Below are 25857 nucleotides of genomic sequence, written 5' to 3' on the forward strand. Positions count from 1 at the left end.
CTCTTCTTTGCTATTGTGCCATGATGAAGGGCAAAGAAAGAAATCCCAAGATGATGGCATAAAAAGCTACCATATACTCTTGTAACACTGAGCTCAGAGTACTCTCTAGTCTTACTGTGCTCAGGGGCAGCAAGCAGATAAGTGAAATGCATCTTTCTTGTCTGAACTCTTGACATAGCCTCTCTGAAGATAAGTGTCAAGGATATTGATTGCCTATTCACTAGGACTTCAGGGAAGGGGGAAAATTCATCACTGGTTGAATCAACCACTACAACATTATGTCGCTGGATTGGCTTGTGTCAGTCCCTGGTGAAAAGTCTATACATTTTGAGGCAGCCCATCCTACTGATGAAAACATCAGAGACTGATCTGTTTTACCTTTGTGTTAGCATGAAGCTCTTGTCAGCAACTTCCTCTCCTCACTGGTCCTCTGGGGCCCTTGGAGGGATCTCAGGGTTGATGTGAAATAGTCATGAGAGAATTTCTTATAGGCAGGAATCAGCCCATCTTACACACAGCTGGCTACTCAGACTTATTGCCCCAGTGGAGCCTGAGAGAGCTGCACTCCTGCACTTGAAAGGCTCACTCATCCCCAAAGCAGGTCTTGCGTGCCCTGGACAGTGAATGTTGGAGGTGGACCACACTCAAAAGGAGCACAGTCTTGCTTTAGAAACAGAACTCAACTACATGTGAACTTGATGCTAAAAGCCAATTCTTCTTTATTAATATGGCTGAAACCTTCAGCCAAGAGCAGCTGGGGAAATGTCTCTGTGCTGGGCATTCAGATGCTCTGCTTTTATGATCAAATTCTACAGTCGTCATGGTCTCACATCTAACAGCCCCCAAGGCTCCACATTAGATCACTGACTTCTGTGTCTTGTGCAGGATCCATGGATTAGAGGGAATTTTTAGAGTTGCTCTAAGCTTGTTCTAGTCTAGGCTTTAAAGTATTTATCTTTAACAACTGTACTTTTGTAGCTCTGGTTACTTTTTTCTTATTTGCTACTACATAGTTACATGCAGAAGTAGAAGGAGTACCTCTCTTCCAGTTAGCAATGAGTCCACCTATACTTGGGCTCATTACAGTGACATTTTCTGGGTCTGTGCTGCTTCCATGGGAGGCCTTTTGGGGCAACCCCCAACTTCCCTCACACACTCACCTCTGCATTGCCAGGAAGTACCGTACGTTAGCAGTCCCTATATCACACACTAGCACATCGTTCAGGCCATTGTTAACTACTGTCCATTTGTCACATGAATGGAGTTTTGATATTGAATATTTGTTATGCCTGTAACATATGTATTACAGAATCAGCCATTGCCACATGTCCCATAGGAGAGCGTCCCACCAACCACTCTCCAGTCAGCCCAAGACAGCTGTGTTCTTGCAGAATTCACAGAAATGAATCAAGAACCCCACGGTACAGCAGGATATCTTCTGTCCTTGAGACTATTTGCTGTTTTTGATATCTTGCAGGCAAAAGAAATCACTAAAATTACTTTATCAGCACTTTATAGAATAAGCATAGATCATAATCCTCATTCCAAATTATGTTCACTGAGGATTCTACTAAGGATCAGTCAACAAATCCAACCTGTGACATTAAAGATGCAATAACCCAGGGAAAAAGAGAGTGTCTGAGCCCCACAAAATCCCACAACAAGATTTGAGCAAGACCAAGAAAACGATGAATCAGAAAGAACTCCATTTAGTCCCATGAGTGACTGTCCTCCATGAGGTCTCTGAGTCTTTCTTTCATACCTTTAAGGCTGTCTGTCCAAAATGAATGTTCTTGTTGCTGCACTTGCCTTCAATCTAATAGTGAAGAAGAGCAAAGAAAATGCCTTTTCCTCAGTCACTTTCCATTCCTCAGCCTTGCCCCTATTCATAGGTCTTAAGGGGAATGTTTTTTTTTCCCCCAAATAGAACACCTTAACAGTTGAATGTGATCATGATTTATCAGCGCCATGGATGAGAATTCTTGACTATGACCAGGAAAGCAGCTCTGGCTGATTCTTGTCTGATTCAAGCAAAAAAGGCATTATTGGAAGGATGTGGACAGCTCACTGCACTGAGAGGGAAACTAGAGGGCCAGCATCAGAGAATGAGTGACAGCGAGGGATCTAGGTGGCAGCTGAGGAGACAGCTGAGGTCATCCCCTCCAATCAGCTAGGACAGCCAGCCCCACACCACCAGACACTTGATGCTGCCGCTGAACATGGAACATCTCTAACCATCTCTACATGCCCCTGTGTTGATTCACTGCCTCTGTAGATGCAAAGAACTGGGCACAACAGGCCATTGGCTGGGTCTGGGTCACTTGTCTGCATCCAGCTGCCAAAGCACAGGGAGAGGAAACAGGTTGTCCTGCTCAAATTCCAACCTGGGTAGCAAGACCCTGTCTTACATATGGTGTGGGAGATGCCCATAAATAGGCAGGGAGCTCAGATGATGGCCAACTAACAAATAAATCAATAAACAACCCAAGAGACAAACATTCAGAACAGATGAATTTAACAATAAGAACAATTAATGTTTTGAGGAAAATTATCCTTAATCCTGTGTGACCTTGATCAAATGACTTAGGGTTTTGGGGTCTCCATCTACTCATCATTAAAGTACAGATAATAAAGGCTATATTTCAGGAGGTCTGTAACATTTAGAAATACTGTCCATAAGGTGCCCACAGTAGGAGCTCAAACACATCAACAATGATTTACTATTCATATTTCAACATGAAAAGTGACTTCACCAAAGAGGGTGATGGTAAGAAAAGGTTCAACCTCTATTTGGCTCATTTGCTTTCTCTACAGAACTTAAAAACAAAGTCACACAATCTGAAGACGTAAAATATGGTACATTCTCTAAAAGAGAGGAACTGGGGAAGGATGGGATTGGGGAGTTCCTAGGGAGCTTTGTGATATCATTAGTACATAGCAGGGAGATCGTGTTGAGTTGAGAGCTTAGAAGATGGGGAGGGACTTTGTGGACACAAGAAAGGAGAACTAGGGACTAGAAGCTGGTTGAGCCAGGGACAGACTTCCTCACCAATCTGCCTACTGAAGAGACAGGAGTGGGAGAGCAGGTGGAGTGGAACGGGGTGCAGTGGAGGGCTTCAACCACAGCTGACTAGCAGAGGGCAGAAACTTCTTATGAGGAGTGTCTGGAAAGAAATGAGGAATGCTGGAGTCCATGGACTAGGTCCCAGAGAATGGCAGAAATTATTTTCTGGATTTCCTTTCAGTTAGGATGACCAATAGTTCAACTTTGTCTTGAACTGAGGGGGTCCCCTAGAAGGTAGGACTTCCCAGGCAAACTGGGACAAGTTGGTCACCCTGCTTCCAGTATTAGGCTAGATGCCTGGTGGAAATTCCAAGTGAAAGCAAGGCAACTGGAGTCCAGACAGTGGCAGGAAATGGGAGAGAGGCAGAGGACTATCATCTCCTCACTTTGGGTATTCTGATAGAGATGAAACAGAAGCAAGGTAAATGTGGAGCACTTCAGAGACCTCTATTTCCAGAAGCAATGCAGGGCATGGCTGAGGGAATACCATCCCTGAAGGGCCTGGAGAAAACTTTGTAGCAAAGTCTCCCACCATAGTATAACTACTGCTGCCTTGTGGTTGGCAACTACCCTCCACATACTGGGGTTACTGTACTTCGGAACCCGTTGGCTTCTTTCCACACTGAAGAGAAGCCCTGTGGGTTTCTCCTGCTAAGAGAATTGTTAAGGTGGTTGGAATGCACCAGGAGCATCTGGCTAACTGCTGAATGTTGCAGTGCCTGGTTGAGCCTCCATCCTTCACTAGCTACACTCCCTAGATTACTACGCCCAGCCCATGCTCTGAATGGCATAGGCATAATCATGTTGCCCAGATTTTTTTTCCTGCAGCTCAGATCTTTCTCCTAAGCTGAACTCATGTATCCAACTATGTGCCTAATTACCACTTTGATGTCTAACAGGCATCTTAAACCAATAAAGAGCTACTAACTGGATGCCTCTTCTAAACCTGCTCCTCTGTGATGGTAAGGAAAATAAAAATGGCCACAGAAAATTACAAATACCAAGTTTTACATTTCATCTTTGGAGTCCACCAGCAGAGGTTTGTTGTTTTGTTTGTTGTTAAATTTTATTTTATTGTGGTAAGAACATTTAATAAGAGATCTATACTCATCAAATTTTTTAGTGTGTGATACATAACTATTAACTATAGGTGTGATATACAAGAGAGCTCTAGAGCTTTTTCATCTTGCTTAATGAAAACTATACTCGTTGATTAGCAAGTTCCCACTTCTCCCTCCCTACAGCCCCTAGCCACCATTCTTCCATCCTTTGATGCTATGAATTTGACAAATTTAAATATCTCATTTAAGTAGAATCATGGCATATTTGTTTCTCTATGACTGACTGATATTACTTAGTATAATGTCCTCAAGGTTCATTCATATATTGCAAATTGCAGAATTTTCTTTCTTTTTAAAGTTGAATAATATCCCATTGTGTGTATACCACAGTGACTTTATTAACTCACCTGCTGATGGACATTTAGGTTGTTTCCACATTGTAGCTATTGTGAAGAGTGCTGCAATAAACATAGGATTTGAGCTGCCCCAGTTAAGACCTGAAGCCCTCATGGGATTTAGTGATGCACATTGATCATAATTTGACGTCAATGCATCAATGACCCACCTCATGCCTTTCATATCCTTCATTACTTAATTGGGCAGGAAAGATCAATAGCTTTCATTGTGCCATTAGTAGTAGTTGTCATACTTATTACATTAGCATGAGCTATAAATGTGAGTTACAAGAAAACATACACACGTGTTAAATCACTACAGAGACTGGCTACTGGACTATAACTGCACTTAGTGTGATTCCCCCAAGGAGAATCTGTAAACATTTTAGACATCAAGAAGAGTAATAATATTTCTGAATTTAAATTTTAAGGTATTTTTAAAAGTTATATTTTATGTACATGCTGAAACTTCCCAAGATTCAGTCTGTTTCATTATCAATGTTTATCGTGCCTTCAGCACTAAATAAAGAAAAATACCCCTTCCACTAAGGGATATTTGGTAGAAAGGGAACTTTTCAAAGTTTGTTACCTAGCACATTGATAAAACAAGCATTTGTTTTTTATATTAACATGTTTTCAATAAGCAGTGTTTATACAACAGATCAAATCTCCAGGAGTGCAGAAATCAGGACTTCCTTGTGCTCAGGAAAAGCTGGGGCTCTGCATTCTGAACTAGTAGCAACTCTGATGCTCATGAATAAATGATTTGTTCCTCTACTAGAAAAATATCCCACCGAATGGTTTTTGCTTTCTGATTTTGGTACCTATAGTAGTTAATTACTAAAGAGGTTATGATGACCCAGACCAACTGTATTGGGTCTCCAAAATCTCAGCTGTGGTGTGATTAAAAGAACATGCCCACTCTATTAGTCATTTATGCACAGGCAATGAAGGAGGGCTCTGAGGGTCAAGTTCACAGTGGCATGAGGGCACAGAGGCACCTGTCAGTGAAGGGGTGGTCAGAGCAGGCGTCCTGGAGGAAGTAACCTTTAAGCTGAGACCTTAAGAAAGAGGAATGGGCCAGTCAAAAGGGGTGTGAAGGCAGAGGGGGGACAGGCACAGGGAACAGCAGCCATAGGGATAGAACTTACTAAGCAACGTTCTTGTCACCTTTCTTCTTTCTTCTTCCTCCTATTCCTCCTTCCCCAACTCCTAAAAATTAATAACTGGCACTTGTTTCATTCCTTCAGTTTTCTGAATGCTTTCACATATAGCTTGTGTCCTTATTCATATAGCCTCATAAGGTATTTATTACCTTATTACCATCTTTATTACCTTACCTCCTTTTTCACAAGTGAAGACCAGAGACCCAAAGAGTTTAAGTGGCTTGCTCATGGCCACACAGCAGCCAGAAAAAAGAGCATGAACTCAAACCCAGAAGTTCTTGTACATCCCACTGAGTGACAATGAGGAACCCAGCTGGGGAAGGTGCTCAAATCTAAGAGCTCAGCCCTTCCTGATTTTCCACCGGCCCTTGCTGGCCTCCCACACAGAGCTTTGTGGTGGGATTTCCAAGGTGGGAGGTAGGGTGGGTGGAGAAATTAGATCATTTACATTTCTGTGTGAATACAGCAAAAGAAATGGATATTACGGACACATAAAGGGCTTTGAGCAGTGCTCCAGTGCATCCTGGGCCTGGGCAGGACCACTGTTAAGGAACAGCAAATTCCTAAGGACACAGATATCTGGCTCCATGAAAGACAAACCCATTTGACAACCCATGACAAAAGCAGGTCTTCCTTGTGCCCTGTTGAATTTTGAATCCCAATAATTTTTTTTCAATTTTCCAATATTTACAAAATAAGCAGCTTTGAATATGAACCTGTCACCTTCCTAAGAACATAGTTTTTGTTCTTAGTGATATGCTGGATTGAGAGCTTCTCTGTGAAAGGCTTGCAAAGCTGTCTTAGTCTGGATTTCCCTGAAAGCAGGGTATGAGTAGTTTGAGGGGAAACCTCAGGAATTATCAGTAAGAGGACAAGTAAGGGAGAGAAAAGGAAAAAAATGTTGAAAAAGGCTTATTACTAAGCTAATTACTGCTCTGACTAGAGGGCTCAGTCTCAAAAGGAGCACTCCAGGAAGCCTTGTAGAATGTACCTCAAAACTATCCCCATAGAGACTGGAAGCGGGGACATTTATCCACTGACTCCCACCCGCACTGGTTGAGGGGTCCCTCAAAGTGGGTTAATTTCCTACTTCAGGGTCAGGAGACTTCTGGGGAAATTCTGGAGTTTCTGGCCACATATAGGTGCTGTATCCTCAGCTGCACTAAAGCCAAACAGGACACAGGGATATGACATGGGTACAACAAGCATTGTCAGAGTACTTTAAGACTAGAATGTGGGATGTGGGGCAGAGACATGCATTAGGTCCTGGGGCTTATGCTTCTTAAGGCTGACTTATTTAATCAGGGAGGGGTAAGGCACAGATTTCAGGCACCAATTTCTCTTCCAGAGCAAGTCTCTCTCTCTCTCTCTCTCTCTCTCTCTCTCTCTCTCTCTCTCTCTCTCTGTCTTTCTCTCTCTCTCTCTCTCTCTCTCATCTCCCTTCCACCTCCAGGCTCCTTTTCACTGACCCATTCCTCTCTTTCTTCAGGTTTCAGCTTAAAGGTTACTTTCTCCAGGAAGCCGAGAGACAGAGAGTTGAGTCCCAGCCTTATTCATGCCAAAGGGCTGTTGCTAGGATCCAACAGGATAATGTGAGGAGTTATGAAGTGTTGGGCAAATGCTATTCATTATGTTGACCACTTAAGGTCCCTTCTGGGAATCCATTATTTACTCTGAGTCTGTGAGCATCACTGTAGGCTGCTCAGGTTATCAGTGAAGCCCCTCTCATCCCCCTCCTTCCCCGACAGACTGTTGGAGTAACAGGGCTGATGTGGCATTGGTTTCATCTGCTTTGTGTAGCATTTATTCCCTCTCCATCTGTGTCATTTTACAGAGGATCTGTGCCATTAACAGGACTCTTTCAAACTGCCTTTAAACTCAGGGTCTCTAACAAGATAGACAGGTTGCAAACACTACTCTTCCCATTCAAATAATTCACTGTCCTTTCTGAAGTTCTCCTTAACAACTTCTTTCCCAGCAATCTATAGTAAAAATAAGGTGTCAACCACCCTAACGTCTGTTATAAGCTTACCATGTGCCAGGTACTGTACTAATGGTCTTATGTACTATGTGTCATCTAATCTCATAATTATATATATAATATGAATATAATATATAATTATTATCCCAGACTTCCTGCCAAGATGGAGGTATAGGTAGATATGCTTTGCTTCCTCACACAACCAAAAGAGGGACAACAACAAATTTAAAAACAAAGAATAACTAGAATAGCCAGAAAATAAAACTGTATGGAAGTCTGACAACTGAGAAATTAAAGAAGAAACATTCATCCAGACTGGTAGGAAGGGCAGAGACAGGCAGCTGGGGTGGAGAGGATGTGTGACAAGGGAGCAGACTGGGTCAGTGAGGCAGCAGCTGGTGGACTGAGTGGTCCCACACTCATGTGAGGATAAGCAAGGAGGAAAAACTGGGGAGGGAGACAGACTGTGCAACACAGGGTTCCAGTGCAGGGAAACGAAAGCCTCAAAACCTCTGGCATTAAGAACCTGTAGGGGTTACAGCAGCAGCAGAAACTCCCAGCCTCACAGGAGAGTTCATTGGAGCATCAACCTACAGGGTCCTAGAACATATACAAATCCACCCACCTGGGAGTCAGCATCAGAAGGGCCCAATTTGCTTGTGGGTAGTGGGGAAAGTGAATGAAAGTGGTAGAAGTGACTGAAAGCTGACCAAGAGCCAAGCAAGCAGCATTGTTCTCTCTCTGACATCATTCCTTCTCCCACATACAGCACTACAACACAGTAATGTGGGTTACCCTGCCCCTTACAATGTATCACGTCTGCTGAGACAAAGAAATATGGCCCAAATGAAAGAACAGATCAAAACTCTAGAAAAAGAACTAAGCAATGAGGAGAGAGCCAACCTATCAGATGCAGAGTTCAAAACACTGGTAATCGCCCTGGCTGGCATAGCTCAGTGGATTGAGCGTGGGTTGCGAACCAAAGTGTCGCAGGTTCGATTCCCAGCCAGGGTACATGCCTGGGTTGCAGACTACAACCCCCAGCAACCGCACATTGATGTTTCTATCTCTCTATCTCTATCTCCCTCCCTTCCCTCTCTAAAAATAAATAAATAAAATCTTAAAAAAAAAAACAAACAAAAAACACTGGTAATCAGGATGCTCACAGAAATGGTTGAGTACGGATACAAAACAGAGGAAGATGTGAAGGTTATACAAAGTGAAATAAAGAAAAATACACAGGGAACTAACAATGAAGGGAAGGAAACTGAGACTCTAATAAACAATTTAGAACAGAAGAAGAAATATACATTCAACCAGAACAGAATGAAGGAACAAGAATTCAGAAAAATGAGGCGAGGCTTAAGAATAGGGGTGCCAGAAGAAGAAGAAGAGCAAGAAATTGAAAACTTATTTGAAAACATAATGAAGGAGAACTTCCCCAATCTGGTGAAGGAACAAGACATGCAAGTCCAGGAAGCTCAGAGAGTCCCAAAGAAGTTGGATCCAAGAAGAAACACACCAAGGCACATCATAATTACATTACCCAACATTAAAGATAGGAAGAGAATCTTAAAAATAGCAAGAGAAAAGGAGACAGTTACCTACAAAGGACTTCCGATAACGCTATCAGATGATTTCTCAAAAGAAATCTTGAAGGCAAGAAGGGGCTGGAAAGAAGTATTCCAAGTCATGAAAGGCAAGGGCTTACATCCAAGATTGCTCTATCCAGCAAAGCTTTCATTTAGAATGGAAGGGCAGGTGAAGTGCTTCCCAGAAAAGGTCAAGTTAAAAGAGTTCATCATCACCAAGCCCTTTTAAATGAAATGTTAAAAGGATTTATCTAAGAAAATAAAAGATCAAAACTCTGAACAATAAAATGACAACAATCTCACAACTACCAACAACTGAACCTAAAAAACAAACATGAACTAAGCAAACAACTAGAATAGGAACAGACTCATAGAAATGGAGATTACATGGAGGGTTATCAATGGGGTGGGAAAGGAGATAGAATGTGGTTAAAATATACAAGGAATAAGAAGCACAATTGGTAGGTACAAAATAAACAGGGAGAGGTTAAGAATAGTAAAGAAAATGGAGAAGCCAAAGAACTTATATATATATGACCTATGGACATGAACTAAAGGGGGAAGGAATGAGGGTGGAAGTGGGGTACAGGGCAGAAGAAATAAAGGGGAGAAAAATAGGACAACTATAATTGCATAATCAGTAAAATATACTTAAGAGAAAAAAGAAAGTCAGAAGCTTTCCTTAGCTGCCTTAGATTCTGTGCTCCTGTAATCTGATAACAGCAGCCTGATTTATGAAATCCTGCCATGCGAAAAGTGACTCCATGGGGCTGTCTGCACAGTCAGCTTCAGGGGTTTCCATATGACTCAAGCCTGACCAAGTGGGCATCAACTGCTCTGGTCAAGTGTTGATTCAAGAGTAGCTGTGTGACCCAAGACAGGCTAATAAGTCTTATTTTATGAATTTTTATTAGTATTAAGAAGACTATCTCTTTCTGTGGAACTTAGAGCATTGAGGATATACTTCTAGAGTTACCAGGGACTCAGGAGAACCCTGTCTTAGAATGAAGCTGACAGAGGGAAGAGAGGCAACTGACGGAAAACTGATATGAGAGGCATTGTTTAGGCATCTGGATCCAACCATGCCTGAAGCCCATATATCGCAGGAGGTTTTAATTAAATGAATAAATAAATTCCCATTTTTGTTTTAAAAATATATATATAATTATTAACCCAATTTTACAGGAGAAATTGGAGTTTATCTAGCTTAAATAACTTGCTTAAAGTGTCTCATCAGTAAGTGGTGGTGACAATAAATGAATCCAGGACTGACCCCAGAGTCAGAGTCCTGAACCAAGGTATGACCTTCCATCCAGAAATCACATCATCACCCACTTTATTTATTCTTTAGGGAAATAATAATATATGCTCCCCCATCACTTTTCCAAAGGACATTTTAAATTTTTTCTTTTTCCACTTCTTTTTTAAGCAAAGTACACTTTTGTCCCCCTGTTGATTAATTTCTACTCTTCCTCTTGGTGACCTATAAAAGTCTCTTCTAAATGCAATTCTAATGTTGAGAATACAGAAAGGCAGGTATGATGTTTCACCCTGAAGCTACTGTCATTTTAATTATCTGGCACATCCATAGAAAAATGTCCCAGAGACGCTTCCTTTTCTTTTGCTTTGCAGTAACATAGCTGGATCATTATGGCTGAAACCTCTGAATCAGGGATGTTGTTTAGAGTGTGTCACACCATAGGGATTAATATATTTATGTACCACCTTAATTCATTTTAATTAAAAATAGCTTTTTAATTCGTTTTTTAAAAAGTCTTGCTGAGAATTGTTTCTTTAAAACTGGTAAAGGCAGGGTGGGGTCAGGCAGGTTTCTCCTGATCTACAATCTAACTAATCAAACCACAGGAGTCCCAGCCCGACCACTGAGACTGCACAGCTTGGCCAAGTAGAAAAAGAATAGGTAGGGAAAAGATGCTGGCTCCATGCATTTGCTCAGCTCAGAGTGGTGTGATCTTTAGAAATACCCACTTGGGCCCTGATAACATTGAGCTAATCTATTCCATGAACAGTGGTGACATTTTGTGCTGAAATAGATGTAACACCTTTAAAAGAGCAACTAGACTTAATGTGGTCCTTTGTATCTCAGAAAGTGAATTACATCATGAGCTATTTGGTGATCTGTCAATCAAGTATGTATGGATTTAGAGAATGCTCTAAGCATGCGCTCGCTTGGGCTGTATGTTGGTAATACATGGTATGATGTTGACTGTTGCTAGAGTTACAACCCCAGTACTGATAGAGCAAGACATTGTCATTATGTCTTTTCTACTCTATCTTCCCTTCCCTTCCAAGCCTTCCCCAACAGAGGCAGAACAGTCACACAGTACATGTAATGTTGCCATACAACTGAAATGCCATGTTGGATGTTTTAGTCAGAAACCACACAGGCAGGATTGAGGTATCAGCTGCATGACAATGATTTCCGATTTCCCGGACCTTCCCCCAGTGTTTTCCTCTCCCAGTGTGTGCGTGACATTTCTATCATGTGGCACTCTCAATATCTGTGTCAGGCCTTTCCCTAAACAAGACTGCTGGTGTATGATGATAAATAGTGTCATGATCTGCAGTGAGTCCCACCCCTCCACATGCTGGCAAAGGTCGCCTAGCAACTGTTGTTAGGGGCAACACCAGCATGTTTAGTTTAATCCAGTGCAACAGGGCAGTTTTGGTCTCCTGGTAGAAGTTCAGGTTTATGCCCTGGAGATTCAGACCCCCTCACAAATCCTTACCAGTTATAACCCTCCTTGCACTTGCATAAGGTTTCACCATTACTACTAAATTTGCTCATTTGGCAAGATCAAAAGTGTCATTCTGAGTATACCACACCTTCCACACAAGCAGTAGGAAAGGGTTCCTTCCTGTCTGACTGTTACAACAAGGTAAGAGGTTAGCCCCATCCCCTCCCCTGCTTAATATTCACAACACTGACTTCAAAAGGTTTCCAAACTATGAAGCTCGTATAAAAATAAAAAAAGTAAAAAGAGGAGAAAAAGGTGTCTTATTAAGCCCCTGCTGGGATATTTTTCTCTTTAATGTACTTCAAAAAAAAAAAAAAAAAACCCTGCACAGTTTTGCATTCAGATACATCAATACATCAAGGGAACCACTCTGAAAATGTCTGTGTTGATGGATTACACCACCCCCTACTGATTGATCCTCTTAATGTTTCAGCATTTTGCAAATGAAGAGGCAGTTACCCCAGTTCTGTTGGCTATTAATTCAGTCTACCTAGTGTTCTGCTGATTTAATGAGAACAGAGTATCTCCCACTAGAATGCAGTGCTTTTGAGGTAATCATAAAACTTCCTATATTAAAAATAGCCCATAACAAAATAGTCACTACTGTAAAATTTAATTTTACATTACCATATTTATAAAACATCCAGTTAGTCTCCATTCAGAAAAAAAAAGAATATATCAAAAACATTTGACTTTGACGTGAGTTCTGTATATTAAACTACTCAATAGTGAAGCAGTTAGAACTGCCTGCAGATGTTATTTAAAATAGCTACTGAAACCTTTTTGCTGTTGTCAGCACTTTGAGGATAACCTTGTATTTAGTTGAGGCTGATCATTCAACTACAATTAAGATTTCAATTATGAGTTTATTTTTAATTCTTGGTTTTAAAATAGTCTTCCATTCTTAAAGAGCAGAAATATGAAAATTGCAATGATTTGATGGACAGCCATGAACCCAGACACCTGTGTTCAGAGTTTATATAGTTCACATTCAAATCAGTCATTAGCCAGCATGGACTTTCACAGTGATTCTAACTCCCTTCTACAGAGTGTTGGAGGGGATTCGTTTTTCCCCTTAAAAAAGCCAGCTGAGAATTAAACAGAGGTGATGTCAGGAGCAGAGATGGCACAATAAAATGAGATAATTAAGCAACAGAAGAACTGTCGCTTGCATGTGCATTGCTGCCTGGAAGGCTGGGAAGGTGGCTTCCTGGGGACTCCAAGACCATGCACGTAGGGATTCCTGGGGCCATATACCAAGTTAGGCACTTTTGTTTTCCTAAGCTTGTGTCACCACCAGGCTGCTTTTCCTGGGATGTGAAACACACAGGCAGGGGACACCGCTGTTTGCTGAGGCAATGCTGGTGGACAGTCTGAGTGTGGAAGTGAGTATCTGACTCTGGGAGAACTTGTCACCATTGTCTGTGCACCATGCTTGGAGCATTTAGACCTCTCTGAACATGCTAAGCACATGAGCTTAGGAAATTAAAGTCCCTTCAGGACTTGAGAGATGTGGAAAAAATTCACCATTTCAAAAGCAAAAGGAGATAGATTCTATTGAGAAAATGGGACTCTCTCCACTGATGGGATATGAGTGGCCATCTGGAGTTATGTACAAGGAACATTGCAAATTTAACTATAACCCTCAAGTATGTTTTTCCCCAATATAGTAGCACATAGTTAGATACATCCAGTACACCTCTGAGTCAGATGCTAACTAAACATCAAACACATTACTCAAATTAATTTTGCTTCCACAAGTCTCTAAGGGCTGTGTTTCTATATTAAGTTTTGCAGATATTTCTTACATGTCATTGCTAATGATGTTGAAGAAATTCAGTGATAGATAACCCAAAGGTATAGGTAGTATATTAATGGTAATAAAAAATGACAAAAGTCCAATAAAGACATACAAAGGATAACTTCTGCATTCACATGTCTTCTGTGAGGATTTAAAGTATAACCTATGTCTCTAGCTCATGACCTCTGAACAAAATTACAAAGTAAAACAGGATAAGGAGGCAATAAATGCCAAATTAAGTTATGATAGATGGGATGCAAGAGGTACCCTGTGCTTGGTGCAATAATGTGAAAGATGCAACTGATACTCCCAAGCTCTCTGCATGGAGGTCAGCCAGGGGGTAAAGAGTAAAAGGGACATGGCTGGTGGGAATGTAAAGTGGTGCAGTCACTATAAAAATGATATGGCAATTCCTCAAAAAATTAAAACTAGGATTACCATAAGTTCAGGCAATTCTACTTTTGGATATACACCTAAAGGATTTGATATTTGCACACCCATGTTTAAAGCAGCACTATTCACAAAAGTCAAAAGGTAAAAGCAACTTAAGAGTCCATTGATAGATGAGTGGATAAACCCAATGCAGTCTATACACATGATGGAATATTATTCAGTCTTCAAAAAGAGGACATTCTGACACATGATATAAAATGGGTTAACCTTGAAGACATATGCTAAGTGAAATGAGTCATAAAAGGTCAAATACTGTATGATCCCACCTGTAGGAGGTGTGTAGATTAGTCAAATTCACAGGGACAGAAAGTAAAATGGTGATTGCCAGGAAATGGGGAGTTATAATAGGCATTGAGTTTCAGTTTGGGAAGATGAAAAACGTTCTGGTAGTGGTTGAATAACAATAGGAATGCAGTTAATGCCACTAAACTAACCTCTTTAAACTAACCTCTTTAAGTTTTATGTTATGAGCACTCACCACAAAAGGCAGAAAAGCTGTCAGCACCAGAAGTACAATCTAAGGACTCTCTGGTTGGTGCTAAAATGTAGTGTGGCCCTCAGTTGTGTGTCTCAAATAAAAATGACCACCTCTGGGTATCATTCTGTGCCTGAGACATACAAACACTCACCCTATGTCACATGCAGAAAATCTTGCTCTCAACGTATGGTCAAAGTGCCTCCTTTTTATAACCAAATCTATGCAGCTCCATCACTACAGCTCAGAGAATAGTAATTGGCTTCAGGATATTCATAGATAATTCTCCTCAAGGGTGAGGAGTGAAGAGGACATGTGGCTAAATCACTTAGTCCACTTAATTAGATTTAATTAGGACTTGCTTGAAAGAGAGAAATGGAACAGAATACAATCGCTTCCAGAAAAGACAGGACAAGTTGTAAGAATGTCCTTACCCTTTACTGAACACCTATAAGCTAGTGAAGTGGCATCACTGCTATTTGCCCGCTACTCCTGCCTCCACCATGCAGGCACTGGGAAGTCTGCAGGTGAAACTCTCACCCACCCCCCCCACCCCCGCCACCCCAGTCCCAGGTGGAGGCATGTGACTAGGCCTGGCTAATGAGCCTTAAGCAGAAGTGACATGTATCACTTCCAAACTGAAACATTTAATTACTTGTACAACATTCTCCTGAGACTTCCAGTAACAGTGGCTCTTCTTTCGAGGGAGGAGTCATGGGAAGATATGCTGTATGAGATATGCAAATACTTGTAGTTATAAACTACTAAGATTGGGGGTCATTTGTCCCCCTTTAATGTTATTGATCCTAGCCTATTTTTGCTACAAAACAATAAACGACCTAGTGGTGAACTGGGAGCCTTACATATAATAAATAATCTATAATCCTACAAAGAGACAACATGGCAAAGAGATATCACATACCCATTTTTCAGCTAAAGCAATTGAGCCCAAAATATCACACTCAGTCAGGCAGCACTTATGATGAAAACTCCAAGACTGTTCCCTTTCCCTGCAGTAGAATGTTGCCTTTAACATTCTCATCTCATTTGACCATTTAGAACCATTATGAGTCATTTTGTTTACTTCTAAATGGCTATAATGTTCTCTTTCCTCAAGATAAAAAAAAGATGAGTTCTCTGTCTTGCATTGTTAGTGTCTAAATAAGCACCATGTTTCTGGAAGAACAATCTCTGGTAGGTAGAGAGCATCTGAGCTCTTGAATACAGGATCTTGCCCATGTCCTAGGACCCCAGGTGTAACACGAGGGTAATCATGACCCTGGTGCTCGTCCTCACAGACGTCACACAGCCAGAGCCTAGCTTGGGTCCTGAGAAGAAGCTGAGTCATGAGGGTTTCTCGGGGTTGGGATTAGTGGGATAGAGGAGGGTGGCAGGTTGAGGTAGGGAGGCGGATCAGCACAGGGAAAGAGCATGGAGCTGCGATCAGGCCTCTGGTTCATGGGTCAAGTGCCAGGTCTGAAGCATGGGCATATTGTCCTCTTGTTTCTTTATGAGATGGGGACAAAAGTAATGTCTACCCTAAAAGAGTGATGTATAGAGAAAATTAGTTCTTACATATAAAACACCCAGGTTTTCATTCAATGAGCATGTATCCTAGAGTTAGTATTTAGAGTTAATATCTAGAGTTAGTATTTTGGGCATCAGAGAAGAGGAGAGTGCTTTTTGGAAGCTGCATGAGGTCTGTCATGGGCTGGATTGTGTTCCCTCTCCAAACTCCATATGCTGAAGACCCAAATCCAGGACCTTCGCCTGTGACTCTCTTTGGAGATAAAGTCTCTACAGAGGTAATTAAGTTAAACAAAATTATTAGAATGGTTGTCTCTATTAGAAGAGGAAATCTGGACACAGACATACATAGAGGGAGAAGATGGCCATTTACAAGCTAAAGAGAGTGGCCTTGGGAGAAATTGACCTTGCCCACAACCTGATTTCAGACATCTGGCATCCAGAATTGTGAGAAAATAAATGTCTGCTATTTAAGCCACCCAGTCTGTGGTTCTCTGTAAGGTTATCTTAGCACACTAATACAAGCTCTTCTTGGTTGCCAGTGGCCAGAGCAACTCTGAGGACCCTCATTAGATACTGGTGCTGGACAACCAAAGCCAGCTTTGCCATAAGTCCTAGAATGGACAGAGCAGCCCCTCAGCCACAGACAACCCCCACCCCTCACCTGTCTTTGCTGCAGTCGTCTTGTGAACTGATGCAAAGGGAGGCTTCAGGGGCTCCCCAAGATCAGCCTCCTGCTCCCCAAAGGCAGCTGCAGTACGAGGCTCAGTAGTAACTGTCAAGAGAAATTGTGGGACAATGCTGGGTTTCTAGTTGAATCACCAAATTTTTCTGATGTCTAATTAAAGATCTAGGCCTTCAATTTAGAAGTTTTACAGAGAAATGGAGGCAAAGGCAATTTATGAAGAAGAAACTTTCTATCACGGAAAAACACAAAACCTAATGTTACTGGTATCAGGAAAGGGCTTTTCATACACCCACACGGGCCTAAGAAGTGCGACTTCAGAAATGACTAAGAAACACACACACACAGCTTTTGTCCACTAACCTGTAAGTAATTCAGTTATTTTGACAAGACACCAAGTCCACAAGGCAAAATGTTCAACCCTATTGCCAAAGGATGCATGGTGCCAAAAAAAAAACAAAAAAAAGGAGGTGAGAACCCTCCTCAAGAGAAATCAAGAAGAGAGAAAATATGGAGACAATGAGGGAATAGATACCCATCAGAGAAGGAAGACTGTGCTTCAGGTGAGAGAAGTATGTGGCAGGCAGGAGGAGGGCATCCAGGTTAGGGGCCTGGAAAAGGAGGCAGCTGTTGTCACAGGCACACAGCAGGACTGGAGAGACAAGGTAGGCTTTAGGGGCACGTGAAGCCATAGAAACCTTCAAAGGAGGCTTCTCCAAAGAATTTAATGGTGATGGTAGTTCTCCACTTCACTTTTTTAAAAAATATTATTTATTGATTTGAGTGAGAGAGAAAAAAGAGAGAGGGGGAGAGAATCGATTTGTTGTTCCACTTATTTATGCATTCGTTGTTTGATTCTTGTATGCGCCCTGACCAGAGATCGAACCCACAGCCAGGGAAATCCACCTCACTTTGTACATAGCTCTTTCAGTGTGGGTACCAATATCAGTTGGGGTATAATATAAACAGCTTATCCCCTCCAGTATCCAAATGTATTAAGTTACTAGCTACACAGAGGGTCTAGTGACCTAAAGAGAACAGTGGGAGCTATGTGACCATCTCCAGTGGAAGTCAGTTTGCTACCTACACAGCTAGGAAAAGCCTCAGAAAAACCTTGAGTTACCTCCCAAATGGTCCAAACTGCTAAGCATTGGCACATGAGAACTGAATTCAGACCTCAGGCCCGGGCATATAGACATATACCCTGTGCACAAAGCAATGGCAAATTGAAAATTCAGCTCATAGCACCTGTCAAAAGAAATAAGATCACATTAAAATTCTTGCCATTTCCTTTTTCCGAAAAACAAGCCTTCATGCAGATAGGGCTCACTAGCGCTCGCTCTTTCTCTCTCTGTCTCTCTCTCCCCTCAATAGTCAGTTTTCTTGAGTGTGGCCCAAGGATCTAGGTGTCACAGCCTGGCTGCAGAAGCTGACAGAAAATACACATTTATTCTTTTCCTTTCAAAATGTTTTGGGAAATTAGCTCCATTTAGGGAGGTTCAAATCAAGATAAGGAGAGGGAGTGGAAGGCCTCCTGGAGCACAGGACCCGCTCAGGATGCTGAAACCTCAGCCTTGAAGCAAAGCCCAGCCCCTACTCTCTGCTTATATTTGCTGTGAATGAATAGAATAGCTTGTTTGTAATTTTTAAAATGCTTGCAAGCATTGTATCAAAGTCAGAAAGCTCTGCTGTACCCTCACACAAAACAGCAACAAATAAAACAAAATTTGTTTTTGGTAACAGGCAAACGTACATGGCCAAACCCTATTTTCAGCCAGGTTGCCTTCTGTCCCCTCTGTCCAAAACCCTCCTGCTTCCCTCCACCCCCAGTACCCCAGTGCTCACCCAGAGTTTGCATCTGCTATCCGACTGCCCACATGACATGAGCTAGAATGGACTGAGCACTTGCTTTGTGCTGAACAGAGGGCTCAGCACCTTATAAACATCACATTTTCATTTTCACACAATGCTGTGCATTAGATAACTATTGAATAATATATCTGCCCAGATATAAGGAGACCCATCTTACCTAATGAGAAGATTCCCCCAATATCTCTTTTTTCAATTATATAAACTATTAGGGCTATAGCTAATAAAAATATGACTTACGAAATTTTATTAATTCAGCTGCACATACATATTTAAAACCACATACTATTTAAATAATATATTAATGTAGAAGTATTGCCTTTTTTCAGTCTTACATATCATTACATAATTTTATTCACCAATGGGTTCATTATTTCTAGAGCCAATTTTGAGTCATTCAGTTCATTTTTCCAGGACATATAATCTTCATTTCCATCTCAGTTGTTTGAGATATAGCACACTGTCACTGGAAATTTTATTCCAAGCCATGAATGCCCAATAATATAACATTAGGACAGTTGTTTTACTTATTTATGAGCCCACAGTGCAACCATTTACCTTGTTGCCTTTTAAAGGAATCTTCAGAAGGTTTGGGTACAACACCTATTGTATTCCACTATTTGCATTCATGAAGTCATATTCCCAGAAATAATTGCTAAATCTGTGTTTCATTTAGTTGCCTCTTCTCTATTTACTGATTCTGTCAGGAAACTTCTGTGAGCATCCCCAACCAACACTGACTGAAGCCATTTCAAGCCAGTGTATTTTCTTTAAACAATACCATTTTTTTACGTAACTGAGACAGCATTCTAAAATCTGAGACACTTGATAAGAATGTCAGCATTTGGAACTGACTTCTTTTCTAAGGGATGATTTTGGTAACCCTTGGACCTGTGTTCTGATTTACATGGGATCATTAACCTTATTTGACAGATCATGAAACTGAGGTTCAGAGGTGGAAGGAACATTGCTAAGATCAAAGAGCTCGTGTCTGAATGAAATGAAGCTGGACTGCAGCCTGGGAGGCTACACGTGGACCAGCCCAAGCACTGCCGGTGGCCTCCCACTGTGGCCCTGACCTCATGTCCACTCTCTGCAGCCAGTTCCCTCTCCAGAGCATCCTTGCCGCTCTCAGGATCTGTGATAACTCTTCCTTCCTTCCTTCCTCTGACTCAGTAACGTCACTTACAGGAATTTATCTGAAGGAAATCATCAGAAATGTGCACAATAATATTTAGCCCAAGGATATGCATAATAGCATTATTTTGAAGGGAAAAACCTTAGAAACAAACTAAACATCCATGACAAGGGACATTTTAAACTAACTTCTTGCTCACAATAGAATACTAAGCAGCTGTGTTTAACATTTATGAAATATTAAGTAGAAAAATGAGAGGTTGTATAATATAATTCTAGTTTTATTTTACTTCTAAATAAAAGCATATACATATCCACAAAAAAAAGGACCAGAGGGGAGCATAGCATGGTCACTTGGTTAATCCCTAGGAGAAGGACTTAAATGAGATGGCTATTTTCTTAATTGTAGTTTCCTGTTTCTGCCTTCCCCCAAATCATTCCTATTCCAAAACAATACCTTCAAAACAGTGAGAATTCAGGGACAAAGAGAGAGGAAGTGTGCCACATGGAATGACAGGAGAAATACCTGGGAGAAAAGGATGTCTTGTTTTATAAACTGTTGCCTATGCTCCTTTCACAAAGGAATTGCCCTGCAAGAGGATTTTCCAATTAAAGGGAAAAGATTAAGGTTGTAATCCTGGGAAGTTATCAAGTCCGAAATCTGTTTGGTCTCTGTTACAACTGCACAAGTGTAATAGCCAAGACAGGCTATTACAGACTATTATAGACTGTTACAACTGTACAGGTATAATAGCCTGCCTTATAGAACCAACTAAGTGTGCAAACCACTTGGCCACATTTCAGACTCTTGGCTATGGCCCAAAACCAAGTTCTCCTAGAGAATTAACCAGAGCCCTTTTAACCCAGTCCCTGGCTCAGGATTGTGCTAGGTGAGAAGTAACAGATTTAGCAAGAATGAGACATTCCTCATCCGTAGGGAGTCTACTAATCCAGCACAGACATGCTGATAAAGACATGGACACAACGAGCAGAAAGGGAATGGGCACTCTCTGAGGGTGGCCCAAAGTTACTGCCAGTCACCTGCTGGTTTGTGGGAGTAACGTCCAGTACCTAGAGGGCTAATGGTACTGGATGGAAAAGGTAACATGAGCCCAATTTGTGTTCATTGCCAGTATGAAGTAAGGCTGTCTTTTAGAAAGTTACCTTTCCATACGCCTGTTACCAGGTTTCTAGCTTCATTCAAAAACTGGCCTCTCTACTACTGAGCCTGGTATTGCAGCTGTCTTTGGGGAGTAGGAGGCTGATCTCGGGGAGTCCCTGGGAGAGCCCCTGAAGCCTCCCTTTGCATCAGTTCACAAGACGACTGCAGCAAAGGCAGGTGAGGGGCGGGGGATTGTCTGTGGCTGAGGGGCTGCTCTGTCCATTCTAGGACTTACGGCAAGGCTGGCTTTGGTTGTCCAGCACCAGTGTCTAATGAGGGTCCTCAGAGTTGCTCTGGCCACTGGCAGTCAGCAGGAGCTTGCTTTAGTGTGCTAAGATAACCATACAGAGAACCATAGACTGGGTGGTTTAAACAGCAGATATCTATTTTCTCACAATTCTGGACACTGGAAGTAGGAGATCAGTGTATGGGAGGATGATATGTTAATTTCTCCTCCTGCATGACAACCCACTCTCTACGAGCGAGTGACTCTTGGCAAGTGCCCCTCACTTCGTCTGAGGGGGAGAAGGACATTCCCTCTCAGGAGGGAAATCACAGGACAACCTGGCCACTCTATCTAAAGAACTCCCAACTCCCTCATCGTCTCAATCTTGCCTTCTCTTATACACTTGTACATGGGCTTGAAAGGGGAGCTGGCTAAGGACAGAAGAATCAGAAAACAGTCACCTGTTTTCCTTTCTTTAAAATATGAGGGTTTTTGTCACCTTCTGGACCTCAAGACAGGAAGTGTTATTTGACACTTGGTATAAAAGAAATGCTTTGTGAATTGTATTATTCCTCACTGCTAATTAAATTTTCATAAGAATGGCAGCCTAGGTTTCAAGGTGAAGGGCAGGTGGGGCAGTCAAGGCCAGTGCCAGTATTCAGCCGAACCCTCCTGTTCGCATGAAGGCCTCTGATGGAGGGGCCTGGTCTGCAGAGCACTGGATTCCCGAGTCGTGCTTCATTTACCTCCCAACTGCTTAATGTCCTGTTAAGGATCAGGCTCTCAGCCCAAGAAGCAAGATATACCAGTTTCCCACCAAAATACCTATGATGTAGGAGAAAAAGTTAAGAACTTATAGCCCTTTCAAAATTAGAAAGGGTAACCAATTTGTCGCTAAAATCCAAGGAGGGCAGGATATCTGTGTCTGCAAAGATGGCAGAAAATGCTAGTAAATGAACCAACCAACCTCCTTCAAGTAGAAGAAAAACCACTCCTGCTTCTCCCTTGTCTGTTTTTTCTGCTCATCAATCTGCATGAGGCTGAAATCTGGGTAGTCCCCTCTGTTGCCTAATTGCTGCCCTCTCCGGGCAGGGGGCGGGGACTGTAGTTCTGTCCACAGCACAGTTCTCCCCCATGAGTTTGGACAGAGGGAGTCCCAGCAAAACAAATCGGGCCTGAACTGGAATATAAACTGGTACTGGAACATTGTATCCAAGTGTGATTTCCAAAAGGCGATGTAGATGAGGACACAAGAAGAGCCTTGGCAGCACTGCTTACCAGAGACTGTACATTCTGACACACCGTAATATTGAGAGTCTCAGTGCACAAAGCAGTGCAGGCAGGAAACAATCAGATCAGCAGAGCAGCACTCGCCGGACCCTGGGAGTCTAGTTGTGAGCTGAAGACACCAACCTGCCCTCAAGCTGAAGATCTGAAAAGGAGACTAATCCAGTCACCCTAAAAAGAAACATTAAAGGGACCAAAAGAAAAAATAGAGTTTAAATTTTGGAGGGCAAAGGGGGATAAACATAATTTTTTAAATTATAGAATTAATAAAGGTTGTTTTAGTAAGCAAGCAAATAAAATATAAGTATATCAAAATCATTTATGCCCCTAAAATGCCAACAGAAACTGGTTTAAAAATGTAATAGGGAAAAATACTCCATTTATAATAAAAGGCATTAAGTGGAAAACATCTAGGGATGATGCTAATAAGAAATGTATAAGAACCCATATACTAAAAACTATAAAGCTTTGATGAAAGATATAAAAGACTTACATAACCGAAGGCATATATAGATTTCTCTGTGGCATGATTAAAATGGAAAAAGTGACATTTCTCACCAAAATTATGCATTGATACAGAGCTAGTTGAGAAGAAACTAAAATGACCAAAATTTTGAACAAATTATTCAAAGTTTCATCTTGAAGGATAAACCAAAAGAAATAAAAGTGATGACAGATTTTCCTCATAATTATTAAAACAAATCATAAAGTTATACTGGTTAGTACTAGTTAGTACAAATCTCAAAAGTAGTAATATAACAAAGTGGTCATTAAATTGGCCCTAATATATGTGCTTAAGAAGACCTTAGAGGAAGCACCAGAAAGGGCAAGAAATGAACTATTCCACAAGTAGAAAACAGCTATTTTTAGAAAGCGTATGTGCTCATACATATGCATTTATGTAAATTTATAATCATGTGTGTGTGTTTACAATGTAAAATAAAAAATAAGTAAATTGATTATTTGGGGGAAAAAACTTACAGTGTAACTACATACCTTATTCCCAAATTTACTCCAGATTTTAAAAAGTTAAATCATTAAACAAACTGAGGTTAATATTTAAACTGATCTCAGGATGAGCAAGGACTTTTGAATCTTAAAGCAATGAACCAAATCACAGAGTATAACTCATGTATACGGTCAAATGATTTTCAGCAGAAGTGCCCAAGTAATTTATACTGGGTTAAATACATGTCCAGCCAGAACCTCAGAATGCGACCTCATTTAGAAATAGGCTCTTTGAAGAAATAATTAAGCTATGTTAAGATGAGTTCATATGGAGTAGGGTAGCTCCCAATTCCAGTAGAGTAATAGTGGTGTCCTTACAAGTAGAGAAAACAGAGATACACACAGAGAGGAAAGACCGTCATGTGAAGATGGAGGCAGAAATGTGAGAGATGCAGCTGCAAGAGTTGTGGACTCCTGTGCCAGCAACCACAGGAAGCTAAAAAGAGGAGGGAAGGACTCACCCCTAGAGTCTCTAAGGAGAATATTAGCCCTACCAACACCTTGATTTTGAACTTCTAGCTTCTAAAACTATAAGAAAATTAATTTCCATTGCTTTAAGCCATGCAATTTGTGGTATTTTGTTAAGGAAGCCCTAGAACACTAACAAAATTCAGTGGAAAGAAGGAAATATTTTCAACTAATAGTGCTAGAAACACTGGATAGCCATATAGAAAAATAAATAAAACTTGGTCCTTACTTCACATTGTACAGTCATGCTCCACTTAGCAATGGGATATCTTCTAATCTAAGGAATGCATCATTAGGCAATTTTTGTCATTGTGTGAACATTGCAGAGTACACTTACACAAACCTAATGGTATAGCCCACAACATACCCAGGCTATATAGTACAGCCTATTATTTCTCCTAGGCTACAAGCCTATGCAACACGTTACTGTACAAAACAGCACAAGATTAAGTCAAGCATGAGAGAAAATAGAGAGATGGATGAGGCTGCTGCGGGTACAATAGCATGCCGCGAACCCACTCCCACCCCCTGCCATCTTTCCCTTCTGTACAAAGGTTTGGAAAGAGATCTATTTATCCTTGAGTAAGCTAATAAAGGAGTTAAGTCCCCACAAGTCAATGTATCTAGCAGAGGGAGACTGCCCAGTCTGCAGATGCTGACACCAAACAGTGACTGTGTCAATGGGTCAAGCCGCAGAACAGCTGCAACAACACAGGGAAGGCACTTATGTCCTCTTGGGCTCAGGGTTCACACACTGATCCAATCAGATGATTATCAGTTGTCCCACACACTCATTAAATCACAAGTAAAGAGTGTTTTCTTTCATGGTCTGATACCTCAATGAGAGGGCTGAATCATTTCTAAGATCAGAACTAAGGCCAGAAATATTACAATTCAAGGCACATGCTGATCTTAACCACTTCGAATTGGCCACCCCTGGCTACCTCCAGTCAAGTAACACAACAGATGAAAACATTCACAGCCACATTCGCAATCTTTACCTTAGTTCTCAAGAGAAACACCCAGCAATATTGAAACATGGATTTTGTTAAGGCAATCTATTTCCTGGACCATAAAAATGTATTAACATAAAACATGAATATGGGTAAAAATCTGGACATTTCCTAAGTAGCAAAGAAGATAGTTCAGAATTTTGGACTCCAAACTTAACACTGGGGTCAAGTTTTGGTTCTGCCACTAACTTTTTTGGGTACATCTTTTATCTTTCTGGGTCTCAGTTTTCTCTCTGGTAAAATGTGTTGAAGGACATGATCTCTGAAAGCATCATGCCTCATCACCTGGGAAGAATTTTAATACAAGATGGGATCTGGGCAATGAATGCATGATATTGAGAGAATACAGCCTGGTCTTGAGCCATAAGAGTGGTCCATGACAGTGTTCAATCTTTCCTTTTTTGTTGGGGGTAGGGAGCAATATGTCTCATGACTTAGCCTAGGAAGTAGAGGTACGTGGAATCATGACTTAAAGGAGTATCAAAACATACTGTTTACCCCTGGCCAGTGTGGCTCAATTGGTTGGAGCTTTGTCCCATAGACTGAGAGGTTGTGGGTTCAATTCTCAGTCAGGGTACACACCCAGGCTGTGGGTTCAGTCACTGGTCGGGCACATACGAGAAGGCAACCTCTTGATGTTTCTCTATCATATTTATGTTTCTCTCTCTCTCAAAAGCAATAAAAAAATGTCCTCGGCTGAGGATAAAAAAAAATCATACTGGTTAAAT

At 41.4% G+C, this 25857-nt stretch overlaps 1 protein-coding gene across 1 annotated transcript in view; it reads right to left on the reverse strand.

Moving 5' to 3' along the window:
* The window catches only part of FRMD4A (FERM domain containing 4A), a 582202-nt gene that overhangs the window by 492736 nt on the left and 63609 nt on the right, over positions 1-25857 (reverse strand). The window lies entirely within an intron of this gene.

This window comes from Phyllostomus hastatus, unplaced genomic scaffold, assembly GCF_019186645.2.
Source record: "Phyllostomus hastatus isolate PE091 unplaced genomic scaffold, TTU_PhHast_1.1 phas_scaffold_1674, whole genome shotgun sequence".
NCBI classification, from domain to species: Eukaryota; Metazoa; Chordata; class Mammalia; order Chiroptera; family Phyllostomidae; genus Phyllostomus; species Phyllostomus hastatus.